Genomic DNA, 12,377 nt, shown 5'->3' with positions numbered 1-12,377 from the left:
TCCTGGCTCTGCACAGGACAACCCAAACTGTCACCCCATAAGAGGGTTACGCCCTCCTGTGTTAACAGGCATTTCCAAATATCGTCAGGAACGTTTTCATTGTGCCTTCCTCTCTTTTTCCTGTTATAAGCACCTTTGGAGTTATATGCTTAAATCTACTCGTGAAATTAGCAGATATTCTCATTAGACGCTGATGACAAATCTACATACAACCTTATTTTTCCTTTTGCCACTACGTACAATCTTACTTCTTTCCTTTTGCCAGTGAAGGCTGGTGTGAGATGTCCACACAGTCAGCAGTCTTGCTCCGTGAGAATGTCTGCCTGGGTTAATATAACAAAAACAAGTTGGTTTTGCTCTTGGGAGAATGTATGAGTTTACACAAAGAGCTGAAAGCCAGGTGTCTTCACTCACAGCCTTGACCAGGCTGTGAACTGGGACAACTGTTGTCAAAATCTAGTTTTACTGAAAGGTGATGAAAGGAAGAGTTTGGGAGCCCTAAGTGTTTCCCTATCATTCATCATGTTTCCAAACCACAGAGAAATTGCTTCTCTACTCCCAAGTTAGGGTGTCTTGTCTCCTGTGCTCCTCACCAGTCCTTAGCCTCGTAACTTTTGCTTCCCTCTGCCTGCTTTTTTTCAAGGATGGATATTCAGCTGCTTATGTATATGTGCTTTGGCAAATCCACCTGCATAGTCTCAGTCTTTCAGCACAAGTGTCATCTCGGTCTCTGGTCACTAACCCTTGTGCCCCCAAACCTGGAGTGGAGCAGGGTGTGTGCCAGGGGAGCCCCTGAGAGGTGGGGCTGGGCACCTGACCCTGCTGATGTTTCCCCCCAACACCCCTTTGGCCACTGCCAATCCTGCTTCATGTGAGCTTTCCCAGTGCTCGATTTATGCTAATTTTTAATCAGTGCCAGGAGGTGCTAAATCAGACCCTGTGCAAACATCTGACTAAATGACAATTATGTGATTGCATTTACACGCCAAACGTGTAATGCCATTGAAGGAGGAAATTGGGTTTGTCTGCCTGGACCTGTTTTCTAGAAGAGCAGATTCTGCTCAGCTTTGAAGACATTGTTATTCCATCGTCCTTCCTTGATTAATTTTCTGTCATCTTTTCCATGCTTGTCACGAGCAGAGCAGCCTCATGGCCTGGGCACCCTGGTCACCTTTCTTGTCCTTTTTGAATATTGGCATGATCCTCTACAATTTCCTTTATGTTCCTGATCTAGTGGAAGGGTGTCCCTGCCCACGGGAGAGAGGAGTTGGAACTGGGTGATCTTTAAGGTCCCTTCCAAACCAAGCCTTTCTATGATTATTAAGAATTAACATTTATAGAATTTCTTTAGCCAGTTATTCAAAGACTGTCATATAAAAGTTCTCTAGATATCCTAATTTTAAAATGTTAGCTCTAGTAGAAATTGCTTTCTATTTTCATTACTGACTAATGGACTGAAAAGTGCTTATTTCCTTTCCTTTTCTTACTAGATAAGAAAAGTGCCTCTTTTTAAGAAGGGAATATAAGTTTTTAACATTTCTGCCACTTCTATGCTGTTTTACCATCTCTATTTAGACATATGCCTTAGGACTGTTGCACTCCCCATTTTACTGTCTGTAATCACATTTCTGTAGTCTTCATTTTTTTCTATGAACAGAACATTTTTTCCCGATATTTTTGCCTTTCCATGTTGTTCTATACTATGCTTTTAGCTTCTGAGTGTTTCCTTCACCCTACTGCTGAGACAAAATTGTCCTTCAGCCAAATTTGGCCATTTTGTTAATCAAGCAATCATGACTTTATGGAGTAAGATCATATGTACTCTCATTTACATTTCTATCTCTATTTTTGAATCGTAATTTTCTCATCATTTCTCCCATCATGATGGGGATAATCTTTCTGAAGCATCTCTGTGTGTGAGTCAGTCCCTGACTGGGACTGTCCTTTTTCCTTCTTGCACCAACTGTCCTTGTTATAATCAAATTACGATAGCTGACTCCTAAGCAACCACCACTTTTTTGTTCCATGATTAAGTAGTTTAAACATTTTGAGTTCAAAAATACTTCTTCCATATAGACTGGAATAACTTCTGTCATGGAAAATAAGTTTTAGAAAATCTGATGAGACATGGCTGCTGGCTATTTGGGGCATTTTCCTCACACAGTTCCAAACACTTTTTGTACATTGGAGGGATAAGCAGCCTGATTCTCTGCAGCCATCCCTGCTCCATTCCACCCCTCCTCAATAGCATTAATTGGAACAAGTTACTGTCTGCATCTCTAAAATAGTGATGGTGGTTTCATATGTACTGTTACCTTCTCAATCTTCAAATTTCTTTATTTGTTTATTTGTTTAAAAGGATTGGGGCAAAGTATTATAAGATTCCATTTTACCTTTTCCAGTAATTACATCAGTTTGATCTTGTTTCACCTCATCAATGAAAATATCCAGTTGTTCTTGCATGTTACCCAAACTTTGAAAATTGGCATATAGACCACTGGAGAGCATCTTCCTCTTTCTCTCAAAGTAGGATTCTAGTTCCATTTCAGTTTTTTGGTGTTTGTTTTTTGTTTGTTTGTTTGTTTTTTCAACTTTATCACCCTGGAGTCTGATTGCCTAAGTTACTCTGCTGAGTTTCAGGGCAGAGACATTTAGTGGATTAGGTTGGTGTGAGAATTACAGCTGTTCCTGATCAGGAGAGTAGGCAAATTGACTTTCTCCCTCATAGTTACACATCACAGGTCAGGATCAGTAGGAAGGAACCACAGAATCACAGAATCATTTAGGTTGTAAAAGATCTCTAAGTCACAACACAAAGATTTTCTCTTCAGAGACCCAGTGTTGCTGCCTGTACGTTCAGGCTCCAGCATGGCTCTGGAGTGATGGAAGCACACATATGAACAGGTCTCCATTGGTTAACTTCTTCTGACGTTTTTACTCTGAAATCAGTTGTTTCTACTGTCAGACATTGCTGTTATTAAATCAAAGTAAAAATGTGCACTCACAAGAGCCTATTTATGTTACTATATCACTGTTGTTGTTGCTGTGGTTCTGAGGAGAATTGCTTGCAGAGCACCCAGCCAGGGTTAGCGTGCCAGTAAGGCAGCGTACAGACACTCAGGATGGAATATCAAGGTCACAACAGTCAACAAAGTGACAACTCAACACATCTGCAAAAATTTGCAGAGGCAGAGCATGGTCTGTTTTGCAATCCATGTAGCCAAAATGTTCTTTCTTACCTCATCTGGAACACTGTCTCCCTATATTCTGCCAGGGGGTTCAAGCTCACGAGGTGATGTGGTTCACCATGGAGGACACTGCCCAAGTCACTCTCCCATCACCATGAGATGATGCACATGGTGAGAACAGGTTAGACAGGCCAGTCTGGCTGCCTGGCAGTGCTGTCACATGCATCCCTGGGAGCAATCACCATCAGAGATGTGTATACTCGTGGCTGCACTCCTGGTTTAGTTTGCTAGTGTTTAACATTCAGGTCAGTGGCTGAACTGCTCTCTCTTCTTGTTCCAGGGAATGGAAGGAAGCAGCAGAAGCTGGCAACAGGAATGGGTTTTTAACGAGCTGAATTCTATGGACGTGTTGTTAGATGCTCCTGAGCTTTTTACTGTAAACAGAGCAAAGTGTTTGGACTTTTTAGCAATTATTTAGAAGAAAATCAGTGACAGACTGGTGAGTGAAAAAGGTGAAACCCTAAAAAAGAAGTCAAAAGACAGTGAATTGACGTGATGCTAGAAGACAACATGGGCATTCTGTGCACAGGGACTCTTGTGAAGGAAAGACATGAGGGGAATGGAGAGACGTTCATGAAGCACATGAATGCAAAGCAGCAAGAAAAAAGAGAGACCTCTTGATAAACTACAAGAAAGACCTTTCTACAAATAGTTGGCAGATTTTTTGTCTGGAATTATTTTATTTGATCAATAATGATCTGGAATTAATTATCTGGTCAATTCCTCTTGTGTATGTATTTTAGTTTTAACTGAATGTTAAATGGCTTTAAGGCAAAATTTTGACAAAATCTGACACTTGAGCCACTGTGAGTTTGTCCTGAGAAGGCAAAGGTATACCCAGAAATAAAGATCAGGCTGCCAGTTTGCTCATTGGTGCTTGTTTATCGACATTTACAAGGAAAAAAGAGTCTGAACTTGTATCAGTTGATCTTGGAAATGATGCACTTGAGTAGTTCCTGTATGACACAGTGATAGACTTCACTCCTAAGTCTTATTCTCAGAACTATCAAGCTGTAAGATGATCTCTAACATTTTCTTGTTATAAATATTGACATGAGGGAATAAAATCATCTTCAATTGAGTGAAGTCGAAGGACCCTCTGAGCATTTGGTAAAACGGCATTGGCTACATATGTGTTTAGAAATCATTTGTTATTCATTCTTTATGTGATCACGATTAATTGGCAGACTTTAATTGTATTTTGTTGTGCAGTGATTCATGCTGAGCCACGGAGACAACTGCAGTGCAAAACCCTCTGGAGAGAATGTGTAGTATTAAGAGACTGACAGACTTTGGGTGGGCATTTGAAGGATATTTTGACTTTAAAATGACTCGTCAAACTAATGCCACAGAGTGAAATCTACAAAGATGTAGCTATTAAATACTGCCGCTCCAGCTATCTAACGCTGGAAACACTTGGGAGGGAGATGCAGCAGTAAAGAAAAGTAGAAATTATTTTTCAAAGCCAGTTGGCATCTTGAGCTTATTGCTTTCCCCAACAGCCAGGCTGTTGAGGCAGCCTTCCTGCCTCCTGGGGAAAGGGAGAAAGTGCTATTCCTCTTTCACACAGTGCTCTCGGACTGATGCCTGAAACTGTATTGACAGTTCTCCATCTTTAATGGAAGATGAGCTGTTCAGCATAGCAGGGGGTGCACAAAGCTGAACAGGCAAGTGATGGAGGATGCTGCAGATCTCCACACATTTACATGTTTGTCATTGAGACTGACTAATTTGTAGTTCAACAACATGTCAGAATAAATGATCAGTGATAGATTTAAATGAAGTACTTAAGACTGAAGAGAAGGAATACTTCTTAGTGGTTAGGTCAAGGGACTGGGAATGTGAATTGTTGAATCTTGGGTTTTTTGCAGCTCCATTACTAACTCACTGAATGACCTTAAGCAAGTTAATTAACCTATCTGCCATTTCATCCCTCTGTAAACTGGGGATAATAATGTCTGCTTCAGAAATGCTTTGTGAAGAATAATTGATACTTAGAAAATGCTTCAGCTTCCTCCAGTGAAAAAACATACCACAGAAGTCAAGTATTGTTGTTACTTTACAAACAACATGCACATAAAACTTTTAAAGGCAACACTAACAAAGACACATCTGTCTTGGCTGGGAAAAAGTATTGCCGGGGGATGAAGGGGGGGAGGAAAAAAAGGAAAAATATTAAAATAACAGAATCAGCAGAAAGCAAAGAAATAATGGAGACATCTGTCTCACTGCTGATAAAAGCTCCTGTAGTTTCTCTTCTATCATTCCCTGCAGCAATCATCCAAAAGGACATCCACCAAGGTTTTCAAATGGGGTCAAACCAGCTGTTTATCTCTAACTCTATTTAGCCAGGTGTAAAAACGAAGTACAAATAAAAATCTTCCAGCAATAGACTTTTCAGAACAACATCATTCTCTTAAACAGAAAATCCAAGGAGATTCTGTTTGGGTCTGTTTGAGTTCACATTCCTGTTTCTTCCAATTGAACTCTTTTCAAGATGCTGTCTCAGATATAGACCTCTTGGGTTTGTGAGCTGTTGGCTTCCCTGACTTTCAGCAGACTTTGATACTATATATCCCTGTTGATCTCTATGGTGCATTCCAATGGAGATTTCTCTCCATATTTTCCTGGTTTAGGTCCCTTCTTGTCTTAGGGTATCTTAACCAATGCTGAGCACAGGATAAATCATCGGGTCTTTGGGAGCACTCTGGATAGCCACTCTGACCATGTCCATTTGTAAGTCAGCAGATTTTCCGAGATCTGGCTGGACTCCCAGGTTCCCAGTCATTTCAGCAGTGCTCTTTGTACAGCTAAACATAATTGATCAACCTTTCCCCCTCATACAGTCTTTTGAAGGCAGAGTCGTGGAAACAGCTAATTTTTTGGTTTTAGTTTGGAGTTTTTCACTCCTGGTGGGTGACATGAAGCTGCTGTTAATTATGTCAGGGTAGCCCAGTCTGTACTTGCATCCAGGAGCAGAGTCTGGCACTTCCCCTTGTTGAAATTCATACGGTTGGTGATTGCCCATCCCTCTCATTTGTCAAGGTCTCTCTGCAGGGCCCCCCTGCCTCTGAGGGAGTCAACAGCTCCTCTGAGTTTTGTGTCATCTGCAAACTTGCTCAGTATCCCTTCCAGTGTTGACAGAAGAAGAACAGTCCTTAAGCAGCTGCTCCCTTCTCTTACAAAATGAGCACTGGTGGCATGAAATGTACAGATTTTTTTTTCCTTCTCTTTGTTTCGTTCTTGGTTAAGACTAACAAACCAATGGCAATTGCATGGAAAACAGGTCTTCTTGCTTAGGCATTCAGTTCTTCCTGCTGTGTGTGTCCCATCTGGAGCTCTAATCCTCTTTTTGTGATCTAATCAAATCCTCAACGACCAGTTGTGATTTCACAGTGATAAAGCTTGAGGTGGGGAAATGAACTGCACAAATGGATGAATTCTGAAGAACCAACTACTTTATTTGGATGCAAATATACTTGGTGATAATAAATGAAGAGAAGTAAATTCAAAACTGTTTAGGATAGAAGCATACTTGTGTCTAAATAGAGAGTTTATCATCCTAGATGTCAGCTGCTATTACAGAGGCACAAAATATATATGTATACAATTTTTTTTTTTAAATTTAAATGAATCTACTCTGCTGGGACTTCACAGCCAAATGAAATAGATGAAGACTGAGGTCTTCTGAGTCATGTTCCAAAATGAAGCAGTGCTTTTAGAGAATACAGTTTTTCTAAGCAGGTGCTATTTTTGATTTTGCTTATTGGTTCTCTTTCCAGTTCATTATGTCATGATTTCTTATCATCTATGAATTCTGATTTTTAACTAATCCTTTTTCTTCTTTTGTGACTAAAAGAAGCAACCAATTGAACTGGCAGCTGGGATCCAGTCATGGATGTGATGCACTCACTACGAAACTCCATGTTATTGGTCTACAGAGACTGTGGCTCTGTCTTTCAGTGGATTAGTTCACAAAGCACTGCTGACAGAAACCATGTCCAAAAGTCTTTCAGGGAATGAACAACATGTTCTAGAATCTGTCAGAAGTTTAGGTAAGGTTGTACAGTGTGACTTGCCATGTCAAGCAAAGTAACAGTGCTGCAGATATTAGACTGCCTATATGAACTACATATCGATGCAGTACAGCAAAATCAGAATTATTCAGGCTTTAATATATTGAAGATCAACGTGTTAGATGTAGCTTTTAGAATAAAAGTCACTTCTTACCAAATATGTTTATTATTGGCAGCCAGAAGTCTGAGTTTTTGCTCTCAGTCATTACTCTTTGGCCCTAATATCTCATCTCTGCCATTCTGGATTCTACTTGCTATTTCTATAAAAGTCACAAGATCTATGAATTTTAATGAAGTAATATCTCCTGTTTTCAGCTGAGCCCAATGACGGTGATGTTGGAGAGCCATCTTCCTTTTGTAGCTGGCTTTAGGCAGCAAGTAACCTTGCTATACAGCTCCTGCATTCAGAGCAATGTCACCTTCATCACTGCAGCAGGCAACGGGTTTTTCCTGCAGCAGGATTTAGGGTAGGAGGCTGGGCTTGATGCATCCATAAAGTAAACTGGGGGAGGCACAGAGGGGCTTGTATGAAATAGCAATCCTCTTAGCAAGGCTTTTGGGAAAACAGGTCTGTTCCTGTGAAACCTAGTCCAGCTCAGAGGAGAAGAAACTGTAGAATATGAAGATGTTGACTACCAAGCTGGCAAGACAATAAGCAGGACACAACAGAGTGGCTGCTGTGATCACAGAGTGCATCACATCGGAGCTGAATCTCTGCTTGTGAGAGCCAGGGCTAAGATGTGTTTTCTCTTGAAGGGAGATGAATTTGAAAGAGCCCTGAGGGCTAAATATTGCCCTTGTGCTTTGGTTGAGTTGTCTCCAAGCAAAACTTTCTCTCAGTAGAGGCTTACACATGCACAGCTTAGGCCTTTTCTTTTTCTTAAATCTCTTCTTGTTGCTTCTCTGGCATTGGAAGCACTTGAGTGTTTACTCAGAACTCAAGGTACAGGGACAGGGCTGGCTCTCCTAAGTTTTTCGGTTTAATACTCAACATGTTAAATGTAGCCTGACCTACATTCTACTAACTGGCTGAAAAACCTAAAACTGGTGGCAACAACTTTAAAGGTGGAGCAATAGCTCCCAAGTCACTCTGCAGATTACCACAGTGCCCAAGAACACTCGGTCTGGGAGGAGGCAGTGAAGCAATGGAGAGATAATGTCTTCAGTAGACTAGGTTTGCCTAACAGACCTTGTTTTCAGTAGCTTATAGCTCTGCTAAACTTTAACTGCTTGGACTAATGTTTTCCAGCCATGATGTCCGTGTTGTGCAGTTTGGGGAAAGGTTCAGTTTATAGTAGTTCATCCTCGTTTTGCCCTAGTTTGAAAATATTCTTGGAGGTGTTCTCATGAGAAGCAGTGGATCATACATAGCTGTGTGCACAGTGTAGCCTTAAGTTGTTAACAACGATGCAGTTTTGACAGTTGACAGCTAAATAATAGGGTAAGTTTTCACAGGGGGAAGCAATTTTAGTGGAAAGCCACCAGTCTTTTGCTTCATTTTGTCTTTGGAAAAACAACATTATACTGTGGTTCTTTTTAGCTGGTTACTCTTTTACCTCTCTCTGTGTGAGGCCATTTAGTGTTGGCCATTCCCTCAGCTTTATTGAAAAAGATGATATAGGACTGCTCACCTTCCTGTCTTCCTGCTTTCTGCCCAGCAATTCGTTTTGCTTCCTCCCAGAATAAACCTGTTCTTTTGATGCTACACTCCATTCAGCTCCTGACCCCCTGACCAATTCTGTCTCACCTCGTGTGTGCTTCCCCTGTTCATCACAACTTCAGGTCACTAAATCAAGACTCATAGAAAACACCAGAATGAAGATTGCTCATGGATTGCCATTCACTTGTGTCCTGTGGCCATGAAGTTAAGATACATGATCAGATCCTACTTTCTGCCCAGATTCTGTTTCCACTCATGGTAGATGACAGATGAACCAGGACTTTGTCATCCTGACATGGTGGCTGTTTGGTGGAGAGTTTGGAGGCTGTGTAGTGAGCAGAAGAATACAGGTAGGAAAAATCATGGTCACACAGTGAAGGCATTTGAATTGAAATTGAAAGTTGGATTTTATTTCACCCTTTGTAAGAGTTGATGTTATGAAGCTAGGTGACTCAAAAAAATTACATTCTTCCCAACTTCTGTCCAGGTGGTGCCCATTTTCTGTGTATCCAGTTTCAGTCACCCATGCACTAATCTGTGAGAATACTGCCCACTGTGTCTAGAGCCAAGGTGACTGGGAGCTGTTCTCTGAGGAAGGAAGGTGCTAAGTACTCTAGAAGTTTGGTTCTAAGCTCCTTTAATGGAACACCCAAAATGCACTGACATGTTTGAAAATATTGGCTTTTATCTCTGTTCCTCAGCACAGAACTGTGAAGATAAACTCATTGATGATTGTAAAAAAAACCCCAACCCTCCAACACTACAATTAGAGCACCACTATAGAAAAACCCATGAGGAAATTAATCATTCTGTATGCAAAGCAAGATCTGGATGCTCTGCAGTAAACAGTACATGCACCACACATTGGATGATAAGGACACAAGAAAATTTGAATAGTGTTCATTAGGTGAGCAGCATCCATCCTTTGCACTGTAAAAAGCAGGAGACCCATGGAAATGAAAATCATGTTATTAAAGATTGTATCATAACGTGTTTGCATGCAGGGTGAATTTGCATGGGTGATCTTAAATCTGATATTCACTAACTTGGTTAACTTTGAAATCCAAATTTTTTTTTTTTAGAGAGAGCAAAACAAATCTCTTTTGGGAGTGGCCAGTAGGGAGAGCAGAAGATGTCCAGCTAGGTGCTGGTGTGGGCAGCTAGATACCAGTGTGTGCACAGATAAACACGAGTGTGTAGACAGCTGTCTGCCTAATCTCTGTGTGTGTGTGTTTGTGTGTGTGTGTGTGTGTGTGTATGGCTAGCCAGTGTTTAGGCAGCTGGCTGATGTTTACCTCTGAAAATGTCTTTTTCTATTAAAAAAAAAATAGAAGGGACATTAACAGGTGGTTAACTCCTGTGGTTTAGATGGCAAAGTTTTTATAGAGTGTTTTTTGGTTCAGATGTTCCTTTATAGAGCCTCTGCTTGGTTCTGAGTCACCTGAATACCCAAAGTCTGTTTGACTGATGGGTCAGGTGTTTGTGGGAGTTATCATAAGATGCTTCTATGGCAGCATCTTTTATGTCTGTGTTAATAGAAGGGCTGGCATGCTGAGAATTCACGTACACCAGTACCCAAGGTGCATTGGAATGATAAAAAATATTAGCAGATATAATTTGTTATATCTGTGTTTGGTTTGATTACTGTCTTGTATTTGAAATCCTGTAATTAGAGCAGCAAACTGCCTCCAGAGTCAGTGCTGCCCCAGGTAACACAACACTAGTATGAGTTCCTATGTCTTCAGTAGGTGGTTCATTACAAAGAATGAAGGCTAGAGCCCATGTAAATTAAACATCACCTCTCAAGAGGTGAAGATCACAGAGAGAGCAGGGAAATACTGAGGATTCTCTCTCCCTATTGAATAACTGAATTAGCAGTACAGATCCTGTGGAATGGGCAGCTCGATCCCCTCCCCCACTAGATGGCACTGAATTCTTTTTCTTTAAAAGAAAAAAAAAAGGAAGAAGAAGAATAATATGGTGGAGGTCATTTTGACGTTAAAAAACCCCCACTAACCACCACCAAAAAAAACCACCAACAGGAAAAAAAACCATGAAAAAGAGCAAATTGCAATTGGTAGTCCATTAACTTTGCCCTTCCCCCCCTTCTAGCCCAAGACCCCACCTCTGTGTACCTTGGTAGAGGCGCTCGCTTTGCTTTTGTGTCTGGAGCTTTCCTGAGAGGCTGTGGGCGCTGGTCGCTGGAGGATGCTAAGGAAAGCGGAAACAATCCCGGGAGGGAATGGAGAGGAGACTGGCCCTGTCTTGTAAGATAACATCCGTAGTAAGGTGTAGCGGGCAGCGCACGGCTCGTCACAAGGATTTGGCTCTGAACAGACTCAATGGGAGCCGGTTCTCTGTCCCACGCCTTCAGACATTTTTCTGTGCACCCACGAGCTTTAGCTTTCCCTCTGGATCACTGAAATCGTAACCTGCAGAAAAGAAAGCCTCAGCTTTTACCAAAACTGTATTTTCACTCCCTGATTGATTTAAGACCCATGAATTAGCTGCCTTTGCCGAGATGCCCTTAATTCACTGTCGGGAGTGGTTTCTGTGTAGCCCAAATGTGCATGCAGGGTTTTTTTCTGAATGTCTTTTTTTCAGCTTACATTCACCTGAAGATTGACAAGGATTGTTTTTTCCCCATCCTGTGGTGAGGAGGGGGTGGGGTGGGAGGAAGAGAATTTAATAATGATCTGTTTGTGCTGGGAAGGGGCTGTCTGTAATAATCCTGGGAAGAGACAGAGGAAAGGTTCCCAATGCCTACAGCAAGCAATATTCTGCCCCTCCTGAAAAGAAAGGAATAATGATGATATGGGGGAAAAAAATTTTAATTCTTAAAGTGGAGTTCATCTGAAATCCAACAATTTCTCCTACAGTTATATATTTAAGGTGACTTGCAGGAGGATGTAGACTGCCATCTGATAAAGCTACAAATGCAAGCAAAAAAAAAAAAAAGGCATAGAAACTGCCACTGAAATTCCTTTTCAGAGAAAAAGATAAAACCTGGAACTGCATGCCAATTTTTGGCTTTCAAATCCCTGTTAAAGAATGAGAAGAGGGAACAAGTTTGGCTTCTCCAGGTACAAAGTCCCCCTGCCCCAAACTATCTTACTGCTTTGGAGTGTGATGGGAAAACCTGGCACCTGGACCTCCCTGGGTCCAACCAAATCTTGGCTCTTTGGACTGTAATCCTAATGTTTAATTAGAAAGAAATGTAGGTGTGATTACATTATATGATTTTCCCATCCCTGAATATATCTTTGGCCAGTATCATGAGAAAAACAGCTCTTGTAGCTGGATCCTCCATTTTGCTCGTAGCCCCAGTCTCCCAGTCCTGTGTAAACTGGATATTTAGACAGAAAAAAGTTTTGTTTTCTCCTTCACTCTAAA

The 12,377-nt window shown here is 41.2% G+C and overlaps 2 long non-coding RNA genes across 2 annotated transcripts; one reads left to right on the top strand and one right to left on the bottom strand.

Moving 5' to 3' along the window:
- Window positions 1-2: 2 nt before the first annotated feature.
- Window positions 3-3,942, top strand: LOC113952478. The gene is made up of 3 exons (XR_003529560.1): window positions 3-309; window positions 3,529-3,687; window positions 3,778-3,942. It is a non-coding gene; the product is annotated as an uncharacterized LOC113952478 (long non-coding RNA).
- Window positions 2,558-11,582, bottom strand: LOC113952491. The gene is made up of 2 exons (XR_003529563.1): window positions 11,120-11,582; window positions 2,558-3,622 (listed from the first exon to the last, which is right to left on the bottom strand). It is a non-coding gene; the product is annotated as an uncharacterized LOC113952491 (long non-coding RNA).
- Window positions 11,583-12,377: the final 795 nt, after the last annotated feature.

The sequence above is a fragment of the Corapipo altera genome, unplaced genomic scaffold (assembly GCF_003945725.1).
Source record: "Corapipo altera isolate COAL_440 unplaced genomic scaffold, ASM394572v1 1, whole genome shotgun sequence".
NCBI classification, from domain to species: Eukaryota; Metazoa; Chordata; class Aves; order Passeriformes; family Pipridae; genus Corapipo; species Corapipo altera.
This window is presented reverse-complemented; position numbering and strand designations above follow the sequence as displayed.